Source organism: Notothenia rossii (genome assembly GCF_949606895.1).
Source record: "Notothenia rossii genome assembly, chromosome: 3".
NCBI classification, from domain to species: domain Eukaryota; kingdom Metazoa; phylum Chordata; class Actinopteri; order Perciformes; family Nototheniidae; genus Notothenia; species Notothenia rossii.
Genome location: NC_136901.1, coordinates 59,961,005 through 59,973,083, shown reverse-complemented (window position 1 = coordinate 59,973,083; position 12,079 = coordinate 59,961,005).

Here is a 12,079-nt window from a genome sequence, read left to right as displayed (position 1 = left end):
GGAGTTTGAAGCTTTCAGTGGTTACTTTTTTCTGTTTTCAAAATGACATTGCATGTGGATTACGACGAGAAGTGCAACATTCGTGCGTTAGATAGACGATATTCTTCTGATTGTGTTTGGATAGCGTCCCATTTTTTCCCATAATAGCGTGTTTAAACAGAAGAGATGACCATACTGGCTCTTAAAGTCAAAACATTTACGTACATGGGTAGAGGGCTATGACGTAAGGGTATGAGGCCCATTTAAACAGAAGAGATGACCATACTGGCTCTTAAAGTCAAAACATTTACGCACATGGGTAGAGGGCTATGACGCAAGGGTATGAGGCCCATTTATCATTGTAAACTAAATAGAAATGTTATTTTAAACTACAGTGTTGTGTGTTGAATTTACTAGACAAAATATCACCCCACCATTATTTTAACTCCACTGTAAGAGCCACGAGGTGTTTTTTCAAATCCCTTTGTTCTTCAGGTCAAAGGTTGGAAAACCAGTTGGCATCTTGTCTTGACCTCATGTTCACAGTGAACCACACGGCAGTCGCCATTTCATGAAATGCTAATCGAAGTACTCTGTTTGCTTTAAAGGCCCAGTGAAGTGTGCACCTGTGCATGATCTGTTATGCTAATACGTATAGTAATGACCAAAATTGTCCATTGGAACCCATATCAAAAAATGTTGGAATAGCAACAAATTTGACGAGTTTTGAATTTTCCGGGGAAATCTGCAGTCGACCTTTGCCTTCGTGGGCGTGGCTTGCGATCTACTGCGTGACGTCACGAGATGGACGCCGCTGCACTGTTTACATTCACCACCGTTCGTTTTTTCTCTTTTTCAAAGTCGAATTTCTCAACGTTTTTGAGCTAGTATTTTCCTGGAAAGTGTGTCGGAGTCGACTGGAAGTGATTGCCAATCGAGAAAACCTGACAATGGAGGCGACAGTGAAGAAAGAGGGATGAAAAACACAGGGGAAACGATGCATTGCCGCTGGCTGTACTAATGTCAAGTCTGCCGAAGTGGCGATGTTTCTGTTCCCAAAAGATGAAGGTGAGCCTGGCTGGTGTCATTGTTTCGGAGATTCTTTGATTGATCATGATAAATAAAGGCCACTGGTCGATTCGAGAGAGAGAAAAAGAGAGACTGAGAGAGTTACAGGGTTGTTGTTAGCATCTGGTGCTAGCTCGGAGCTAACGGAGATTAGCTGTTTCAACAATAAGGAGAGGGAGAGTGCTCTCCTGTGGGACTGAGAGAGATAACGTCAGCTCAGGGAGGTAAACTGTAGCCTAAGTTATCTCAGTGGGTTTGGTCATCTATGTAAACAAATATTTCCATCTATGTAATATTAGTTGTATAAAATAGGTTAAGAAATCATTCCAATGTTTTTTGATTATTGAAATATATGTTTCATATGAGTGTTGAGAGCTGTATCCGTAAATCTCTTAATGTTGCCCTCAAAGTGCACCAGATTGATCACTTTCCTCATCTATCCTGTCCGAAAAGCTGTCCAAATCAATCATTTCTCTCACACTAGTATCACTTTCCAGAGTCTCCGCCATGTTTACAATCGCAACTGGGTACATCTTTTGACGTCACAGCCACTATCGTCTGCAACTTCCGTTAGGCTCAGACGGCAAAATTAATAATTCATTAATTCATTAATTATGAATTATTAAAAATTATTTTAGCCATGAACAGGCACAATGATATGTAAGGAATGAAACTGCCATTTCATTTTGGTGCAAAAATATGCACTTCACTGGGCCTTTAACACACTGAGGCTAGGCATTCCATGTTCTAAAGAACATCATACTTATTGTCAGAGTTAGAACTATTGGAAGTACTTCTGCTGGTAAAAGTGTATTGGCTGGTTTTGGAATATTCTTGGTTGCAAGTGTGTATTGGCGGGTTTGTGAATATTCTTGTTTGCAAGTGTGTATTGGCGGTTTTGTGAATATTCTTGTTTGCAAATGTGTTTTGGCGGTTATGTGCTGTGTTGTTTAAACATAGTGTAATTTTCTTCCTATTTTAAAGATATTTTTAAGGAAAATAAGTTTCTCCTTGTTAAAAACAAGTCCGTTTTGCAACAGCTATTCCCTAGTGGATTAAGCTGGAAATTAAAATAGCGCACTCTGGTGGTAGTACAGAATTATTACACAAATAGAAGAAACACCATAACATTTTGAAGTATAATTTTAAGTGTTATAAATAAACACATGCTTGATCGCCAAGATAGAATTGCAAGTGGTTTCTAATTATAAGATAAGAAACTTTACATAATACTTTTTCAAACACCAATTTATTGAAGCTAATACAAGTAGTGACATTAGCATCATTTCATACATTTCGGTATGCACTGTACACAGGAGATTTAGATTTGAACCAATATTCATATTTCAAAGTCAAAACCATACACGGTACAATTTTTATTTTAACATTTCATATTTTAATTTTGCATAATTTTTATATATTAATTAACTTTATTAATATTTTACCTAGAACTTAAAAAAATTAAAAAATCTATAACTTAAAAAAATAAATAAAAATAAATAAAACCTTGAGCAAAAAAAAAAAAAACAGATTTAAAGTTCGGACGAACAGCAACGCATCAGATCAGATGCTATAACAGTTCCAAATCTTAGACAAAAGACATGGAACCACATGGAGAAACTGTTGGAACAGTGGCAAACGAGAGGACTGTATCCAGCTGATGATCAGCCTGGACCAACGAAAGCCCATAGAAAAGCTGTAGTTGAACATGAGAATGCTGAATACCTACAACAGGAAAAAGCATGGATCAAAGCCGGACAACCCCCTTGGTATGGACCTGCTAAAAGCGCTATGAACAGAGCTGAAAAAAGAAAATCTAAAGTTACAAGTCTGGTACTCCATCTAAAATATGTCAGCCAAGAATCAACGAACAGCATGTATGAGGCTCAAGGAGCAGAGCTCACAGCAAAGGAAGATAAGAAAGAAAAGACAGAAGAAGCTCCAGTAATCCAACCTTCAAAGCTCCTTCCAAGCCTGACAGATGCGCCTCCTCCCTACATGACAGAAGAATACAGTTTCTTTCAACCCCCAATACAAGCTCCAACTCTTGGTGTTTTAGGAGGAGTATTGGAGTTGGACGGTCTCCCCACAGCTACACGTGTCAAAGACTTGGAGTATGAGGTAAGACTATCTGGTGAGCTCAACAGAAGATTGGAAGAACTAGGCAGAAGAATGGAAGAGGAGCTCAACAGAAAGATGGAAGAACTCAGCAAAAGTATGGAAGCACAAGTCAAGAGAAGAGAAGGCGAAGGTTCTCCAGACACCACAACCGTAACTGAAGCTGGAAGACTCAAGAACTGCTCAACACTCATGCTACCGGTGATAGCGGCTGGAAGAGGAGGATTTCAATACCAACCATGGACTCACAGAGACATGGAAGCATTAGTGTCAAAGCTACCTCCACTCACGGAAGGAGGTCAGAAGTGGGTGAATGATCTGGAGAGATACACAGCCCAAGACCACCGGTGCTTGGGAGACATGAGGGCCCTGCTCGGACGGATTGAAGGACGACTTGAATTGAGAGCAATAGATTCCAAGGCCGATTGCACCAACTCTCCAGATTAAATTTCCTTCAACAAAGTCAGGTCGAGGTATTGGGCTGCCATTCGTCAAATCTACCCAACAACACAGAGTTTACATGCCCTCAACAGCCTGAGGAAAGAACCGGGGGAAGACATGTATGCCTTCCTGAAGAGATGTGAAGGAGTGTGGGAGGACTGCACTGGAGAACGACATGACGTTTCACCGTCTGTTGTAATGCTGTGGAAGAACGCGGTCATTAACGCCCCTTCCCCAATCAGTGCAGGGAAGCCTGGGAGATGTGGTGGCATTAGACGCTATACTCATTGAAGAATGGAGACAACATCTCATTTACCACGATATGAAATACCAAGCAACCTAGAGGGAAAAAGACGAAGAAATTAAAACATTACAACTAAGACTCTTGAAGATACAAATAGCTGAGAAAGATACCGAAGCTAATAAAAACAAGAAAGCGGCAAGGCAAATGGCAGCTACATCAGAGAAGGCAGGGCAGATACCTCCAACAATTCAAGCTCAGGAAGAACCAGAGAATGCAGGGCAGACATCTCAAACAATTGAATCTCAGATAGTGCCAGAGAATCAGATTGAGAACCAACAACCAGGAGGTTTCTGAGGAGGCAGAGGCAGAGGAAAAGTTATCCGGTTTGAGGGATGCTACATATGCAATCAACTGGGCCATTGGGCTAGAGATTGTCCACAACAACAAATGAAATACCCACCACATGCACCAAACAACGGACCACCATGCAGTTTCCATGATGACGACGGAGGCAGGGGGTCCCAGAGATGTCAAAGACGTACAGGATTTCCAAACATGAACCAAATGCCACTGACAGCCTGGTATCAACCACAACAATGAGGAAGCTTAGAGGACCAGACCATCAGGTGATGCATCTTCAGCACTAGAGTATTTTGAAATCCAGCTACATTGAGCCACATATGTCACCACAGGAGGGAGAGGTTGAATGTTATTTAAAAGATAGTGAGTAGAATATCGCATTTACACATAAAGCATCCACAGAGTAGTAGAAGATTAAGACATAGTAGAACATTTAGCAGACTATTTTTGTAATTATCAATCAATCAATGTTTATTTATATAGCCCAATATCACAAATGTTACATTTGTCTCAGTGGACTTCACAGTTTGTACAGAATATCAGTATGACAATACGACACCCTCTGTCCTTAGACCCTCACATCGTACAAGGAAAAACTTCCAGAGAAAACCCACAGTTTAAAGGGAAAAATGGGAGAAACCTCAGGGAGAGCAACAGAGGAGGGATCCCTCTCCCAGGACGGACAGACGTGCAATAGATGCCGTGTGTAAATTGAAAAGATAATACATTTGCAACATAGGTAGTCCACATGTTTGGAAATGCATCTGTGTATAATAGGAAGATGAATCCATGAGTATATCCATCCAGGACTTATGATCCAGGACCACAGCCACGACTCAAGATCCAGGACTCGCAATCCATGACACAGGACCGCAGGATCATCCATGACTCCGGATCCCGGCGTATATAGACACCAAAAAGAAAGAAATTTGGGGAAGCTGGGTTAATCGGAACATGAGAGTACACAGGTATAGACAGAGAGAAGGAAGAAGTAAGATGTCCCCCGACAAACTAAGCCTATATCAGCAAAACTAGGGGCTGAATCTAATCAGCCCTAACTATAAGCTTTATCAAAAAGGAAGGTCTTAAGTGCACTCTTAAAAACGGATAGGGTGTCTGCCGTCCGAACACAAACTGGAAGCTGATTCCACAAAAGTGGAGCTTGATAAGAAAAGGCTCTGGCTCCCATTGTACTTTTAGAGACTCTAGGAACAACCAACAACCCTGCATTCTTGGAACGCAATGCCCTAGTAGGACAATAGGGTATAATGAGTTCTTTAAGGTAAGATGGCGCCTGCCCATTAAGGGCTTTGTAGGCGAGAAGAAGAATTTTTAATTCTATCCTATGTTCTATAGGGAGCCAGTGTAAGGCAGCCAGAACAGGAGTAATGTGGTCCCTTTTCCTCACTCTGGTTAGTACACGAGCTGCAGCATTTTGAATCAGCTGAAGCGACTTGACTGACTTCTTGGTACACCCTGATAATAAGGAGTTACAATAATCCAGCCTTGAAGTAACAAATGCATGGACTAGTTTCTCTGCATCGTTTTGAGGCAAGATATGCCTGATTTTTGCAATGTTACCTAGATGGAAGTAGGCGGTCCTTGAAATTGATTTTATGTGGGCGTTAAAGGATAAATCCTGATCAAATATAACACCAAGATTCCTTACAGTCTCACTGGAGGCCAAATTAATGCCATCCATAGTTAATATATCTTTAGATAATTTGTTTCGTAGATTCTTCGGGCCAAGTACAATAACTTCAGTTTTGGTCGTGTTTAACATCAAAAAATGTAAGGTCATCCACGTTTTTAAGTCCTTGAGGCAGTCTTGAATTTTATTTAGATGATTAATTTCATCAGGCTTGATTGATAAATATAGTTGAGTATCATCCGCATAACAATGAAAGTTTACAGAATGATTCCTTATAATATTTCCTAACGGAAGCATATATAGGGTGAACAAAATAGGTCCAAGCACTGAGCCCTGTGGCACTCCATGGCTAACTTTGGTTTGCAGGGAAGATTCATCTTTGACACGTACAAACTGAGAGCGTTCAGATAGATAGGACCTAAACCAGCCTAATGCAGTTCCCTGTATGCCAACTCAGTGCTCTAGTCTTTGCAATAGGATATCATGGTCGATAGTATCAAATGCAGCACTAAGATCGAGCAAGACAAGAATAGAGACAAGTCCCTTGTCAGAGGCTATTAGAATGTCATTTGTGACTTTAACCAGAGCTGTCTCTGTGCTATGTTGTGTTCTAAAGCCAGACTGAAAATCTTCAAATAAATTATAGTTTTTTAAGTAATCACACAGCTGTTTTGCGACTGCTTTCTCAAGAATCTTTGAGAGCAACGGAAGATTAGAAATAGGTCTATAGTTGGCTAAAACCTCTGGATCGAGGTTGTGCTTTTTGAGAAGTGGTTTTATCACTGCTACTTTGAAAGATTGTGGAACATAGCCTGATAATAAAGACATATTCATAATATTTAATAAAGAAGTGCTAATTAATGGAAAAACTTCTTTTAACAGCTTAGTTGGAATCGGGTCTAAGATACACGTTGATGGTTTAGAAGAGAGAATCATTGAATTTAATTGTTCAAGGTTTATGGCTGAAAAGCATTCTAGTTTACTATCTAGTGTAATATTAGAACTTACGTTTCCAGGAGCTGTTGATAACACTATACTGGTTAAAGGCAAGAGGTCATTGATTTTGTTTCTAAGAGTAACAATTTTATCGTTAAAAAAGCACATAAAATCATTACTACTGAGTGCTATGGGAATAGAAGGCTCAGTCGAGCTGTGGCTCTCTGTCAGCCTGGCTACAGTGCTGAAAAGAAATCTTGCATTATTCTTATTCTCATCTATTAATGAAGAGTAGTATGCTGCTCTCGCTTTACGCAGTGCTTTCTTATATTCATTGAGTGTAATATGCCAAATTAAACGAGATTCTTCAAGTTTAGTGGAACGCCATATCCTTTCAAGTTGTCTCGACTTTTGCTTTATTTTGCGGGTTTCGGCATTATGCCATGGAGCTAATCTATGTTGTTTTATTTTCTTCTTTTTCAAAGGAGCAACAGAGTCTAATTTTATTCGCAGCGCATCTGTAGCACTATCAACAACATGATCAATTTGGGGTGGTGTACATTTTGTATAAGTTTCCTCCCCTACATGCAGATATGCTATCGAGTTAAGTATTGGTGGAATCTCTTCCTTAAATTTGGCTATAGCACTAACAGATAGGTTTCTGCTGCAGGAGCTTTTGGCTAATGCTTTGTAGTCTAGTAACAGTACTTCAAAAGTTACTAAGAAATGGTCGGATAAAGCAGGATTATGCGGTTCGACTAATAGTTGCTCAATTTCAATACCATAAGTCAGAACAAGGTCAAGAGTGTGATTATAGCAGTGGGTTGGTTTATTTACACTCTGACAGAAACCAACAGAATCTAATATAGAGTTAAATGCAACAGTAAGGCTATTTTTATCATCGTCAACATGAATATTAAAGTCACCTACGATAATTACTTTATCTGTTTTTAGTACCAAAGCTGATAAAAACTCAGATAATTCTGATAAGAATTCTGAATAAGGACCTGGTGCACGGTACACTGTAACAAATAAGATTGGCTGCAAAGTTTTCCAGGTCGGATGCGTAAGACTGAAAATGAGGCTTTCAAAGGAGGTATAATTTAATTTTTGTTTAGTATTGATAAGTAAACTTGAGTCAAAGATTGCTGCAACTCCACCTCCTCGGCCCGTGCCTCGGGCAATATGAGTATTGATATGGCTGGGTGGAGTGGCCTCATTTATGCTGACATATTCTTCATGTCTCAACCAAGTTTCAGTGAGACAGCATATATCAATATTATAATCTGATATTAAATCATTTACCAGTATTGCTTTAGATGCTAGAGATCTTATGTTTAAGAGACCACATTTAATCTTCCTGTTTTGTTGCACTGTAGTAGTTGTTACATTTACTTGTATTAGGTTATTATGTATGACACCTCTATTAGGTTTTACCTTAAATTGTCCTTGGGCAGACACACACACCGTTAATATTGGGTATTTTATTGGGTTCGGGATTCCTATGGATGACTGCCTAGGAGAGAGCGCAGAGAAGCGTGTAAGACTGCGACTCTGCCTCCTGGTCTCAACTCCAGTTTGTCATGGATTAAGTCCACAAAGCCCTGAAATGTTTGCCGAAATGAGATTTGCACCTTCCAAAGTAGGATGAATGCCGTCTCTCTTAATCAGACCAGGTTTTCCCCAGAAGGCTGTCCAATTATTCACGAAGCCCACATTGTTTGCTGGGCACCACCAAGACAACCAGCGCTGAAATGATGACATGCGGCTTTACATGTCATCATTGATCAGATTGGGGAGGGGACCAGAGAAGATTACGGTGTCCGACATTGTTTTAGCATAACTACACACCGACACCACATTAAGTTTGGTGCATTCTGATTGGCGTAAACGAACATCATTACCACCGACGTGAATAACAATCCTACTGTATTTACGTTTATTTTTAGCCAGCAGTTTAAGATGCGCCTCAACGTCGCCCGCTCTGGCCCCCGGAATGCATGTGACTGTGGACGCTTCGGTCTCTAAATTCACGTGTCTCATAATAGAGCTACCAATAACCAGAGTTGGCTTCTCAGCGGGTGTCTCGCTGAGTGGGGAATATCTGTTAGATACGTGAACGGGTTGGTGGGGACCTGCGGGTTTCGTGTTATGCCCCTTCTGAACAGTCACCCATTCTCCCTGCTGCTCGGGAGTTGCCGGGGGACGGCTAAGAGGAGCTACCTTTTGCCGGTCCGCACCGGCTAACATGGGCTTTACTGTAGCTGAGTTATTTTCTAAGATGCGGAGCCGGGCTTCTATGGCTATGATTCCCGCCTCCAGCCTAACAACTATACTACATTTAACACATGTATCGGTACCAGTAAAGGAGGTAGGGGAGTAACCAAACATGAGACAGTTAGAGCAGGAAATAGCACCCGAGGGTGGGGAAAGAGCCATGGCTAGCTATCAAGCTAAAGTAGCTACCGTTAGCAAACCCGAAAAGAGTGTAGGCAACTGTGGAGTAACAGTCGCTAAGAGAAGGAGAGTTTGTGAGTGCTTAAGCTGTAGTAACGTGTGATTACAACGTCAGGCAGTTGCCATGATCAAGAGTTTTAAAACGATCGATTAAGTTAAGATAATAAGCTATCAGCAACAGAACAGGCACACGGGATACCCGGAGATGACAACAACAACCGGAAGTTACAACATGCTTACCGCAATAGTGGTCCGTATAGTGGTAATTATGAGAAGGAAAATACATTACGAGTGATGTTGTTCCCCCACACAGAAAACTATTGTGTCCATGTAATAGATATAAGTCATGGTTGATGACCTTCCGGGTCTGTCCAGCAGAGGGCTTGCTTGCCGCGGGTGCATAATACATAAGACTTGAAGCAAGCTAACATCGTCTCTGTTTCCTTTGTCTTATATTTTCCCCATATTAGGTGAGTTCATCCGTGAGAAACGTTATATATGTAGACTGACTGTGTATAATATTAATGTGAATAGTGATAGTTGTTAGAGGTATTTTTGGAGGGTTTCTCTAGGTTCTGTAATTGTTGTAGCTGTGTATGCTAGCTTTGCGAGCGCCGTTAGCTATGATAGCGCAGCTAGCTATGATAGTGTAGTTTAGCTCCAAGAAGGGGAGTTTGGGTGTTAATTTGGATATGTATGTTTGTACTGTGCATTTAAAAAGTGACATCTTGTGTGTTAAATTGGATGTATGTTTGCAGTACGCGCATTGTTAGTGGTTGTTTTATATCAAGAATCCATGTTCTGTATTATACAGCGTGCTATGTGTACCATGTTGTTGGCGGGCATAATACATAAGACTTGAAGCAAGCTAACATCGTCTCTGTTTCCTTTGTCTTATATTTTCCCCATATTAGGGGCATAACATCCACACAGCTAGTGAGGTCAAGAAGACGGGCTTCCACCCAAAATATGCAAGGGGCGGCGATACACCTGACGTGAAGCTGTCCAGACCTGAAAACAGAAACTCGATTCTGCTGTGGTGAAGCCTGGCTACAAAGGGAGGTGTTCGATAGGATCGCTTGTCTCAAACCAGTGAAGAAAGTCAACAAGAACCCAGCTGAACTAGAGAGTGACTGTTAGCGGGAGAACTGTGACGGAGCGACAGAGACTGGCCCAACATTTTCCAGCCAGTACATAGATAGACTCCGTCAGAAGACCAGGGCTGTGTTTAAAGGGGCACTTCATTTATTCTTAGCCAGAAGTGCAGTTTTTAATCAAACAAATTATGTGATTTATGGAGTCAGATTACATTTTTCTCATAAACAGAATTTTATAATCGGTCTGAAGTATCTGTTTTAAGGCATGAGCTGCAGATTAAATAACATAACACTGATTGAGAACTTTGAGGGTTTTTACAACAGTTTCAAGAATCAGTCTTTATTTATTTATTCTTGAGTAACTTTACTGATTTATAGTGTAGTGCGTAAGGCAATATCTCATTTTGAGTGAGGGGCACCAGCCCTTCATGCATGTCACCCTCTGTGAGAATAGTTCATATTTTCCCTCCAGTTTGGAGAAAGATTATCTTATCATATGTTAGTTCAGCAGTGTCAACCAATCCTCTAATCCTAGAGTTATTGAGACGCATTAGCGACACCAGGGGTATTGTTTTTCGCAGCAACGATGATGCATAATACCATGACAAAAGCCATTATTGAAACAAGTAAACTATTAGAAGTGCTAATGGAACATTTTTTGTGAATATGCATTTATGCCATCAGAAAGCCATACATCATACAATATTTTTGTACGCCTTGTGGGTACACGGAGAAGTTATAATTTATTTAATCCAACGTTATGGGTTTTACATGTCCTGTTCATAATAGGGTAATCATTGCAATATTAATTGAGCATTTTATGCTCAAAGGAGGGAGTGTCATGATTATACAGATATGTTGATTTCAGTGACGTTGTAGTTAATAAATAATAACATGTAGTCAACAATAGGTCTCATACAAGAAGTATGCCGAAGCTTGGGCCTTCTCCAAGGAGGGAGTGGTCCAGTTTTAGATATTAGATAAATAGAAGTGGATGAATATGTCAGAACTCTGAGTAATATTATGCAAGTTTTGTCTACACAGGCTAGGAAAACTACAGAGATACCAGACGAGACACCAGAAGAGACTCCTGTTCGGCCAGGTGAATGGGTGAGGGTGAAAGTTCACAAAAGACAGTGGGCTCATCCCCGGTGGACGGAAGCGTGAAAAGTTGTAACAAACTTCACACGCGCTCCGGTTTAAAGGTAAAGAAAAAGGAGCAAATTGACACCACCTCACACATTGTCACCCTTCACTGGCAACTTCCAGAACATTATTGGGAGTTAGGACTGATTTGGCAGAGCTGGAACAAAACGATAAATAGAAATAAGATAAAGATAGAAACAGCTCAAAAGACGAAGTTTCTATAGATCTTTATAGATTCTACATTAATGTGAAAACCTATTTTTTGTTTTACATCTGAAAAAGAGTCAAATTTTTTGTATATGTTATTTTTGTACTCATTATTTAAATTCTGTAACGGACACAAACAGGGATAAAATAGAGATGATGACAAGAACAAAGCCAAACCAATTGTGGGGTCCCCTAGGGATAAGAGGCAGAATAGCATTGTCGATTGTGCTCATTACACTTGGCACCTTTCTGGTTGGAAGGGGAGTACAATATCAAGTAAAACATGGAACCATTAGTTCACTCATAGAGAATGCCCACATCACTAACAAGACTCCAGCTGTGTTTCAGAGACTTTCACTTATCCCCAGAGCCAAA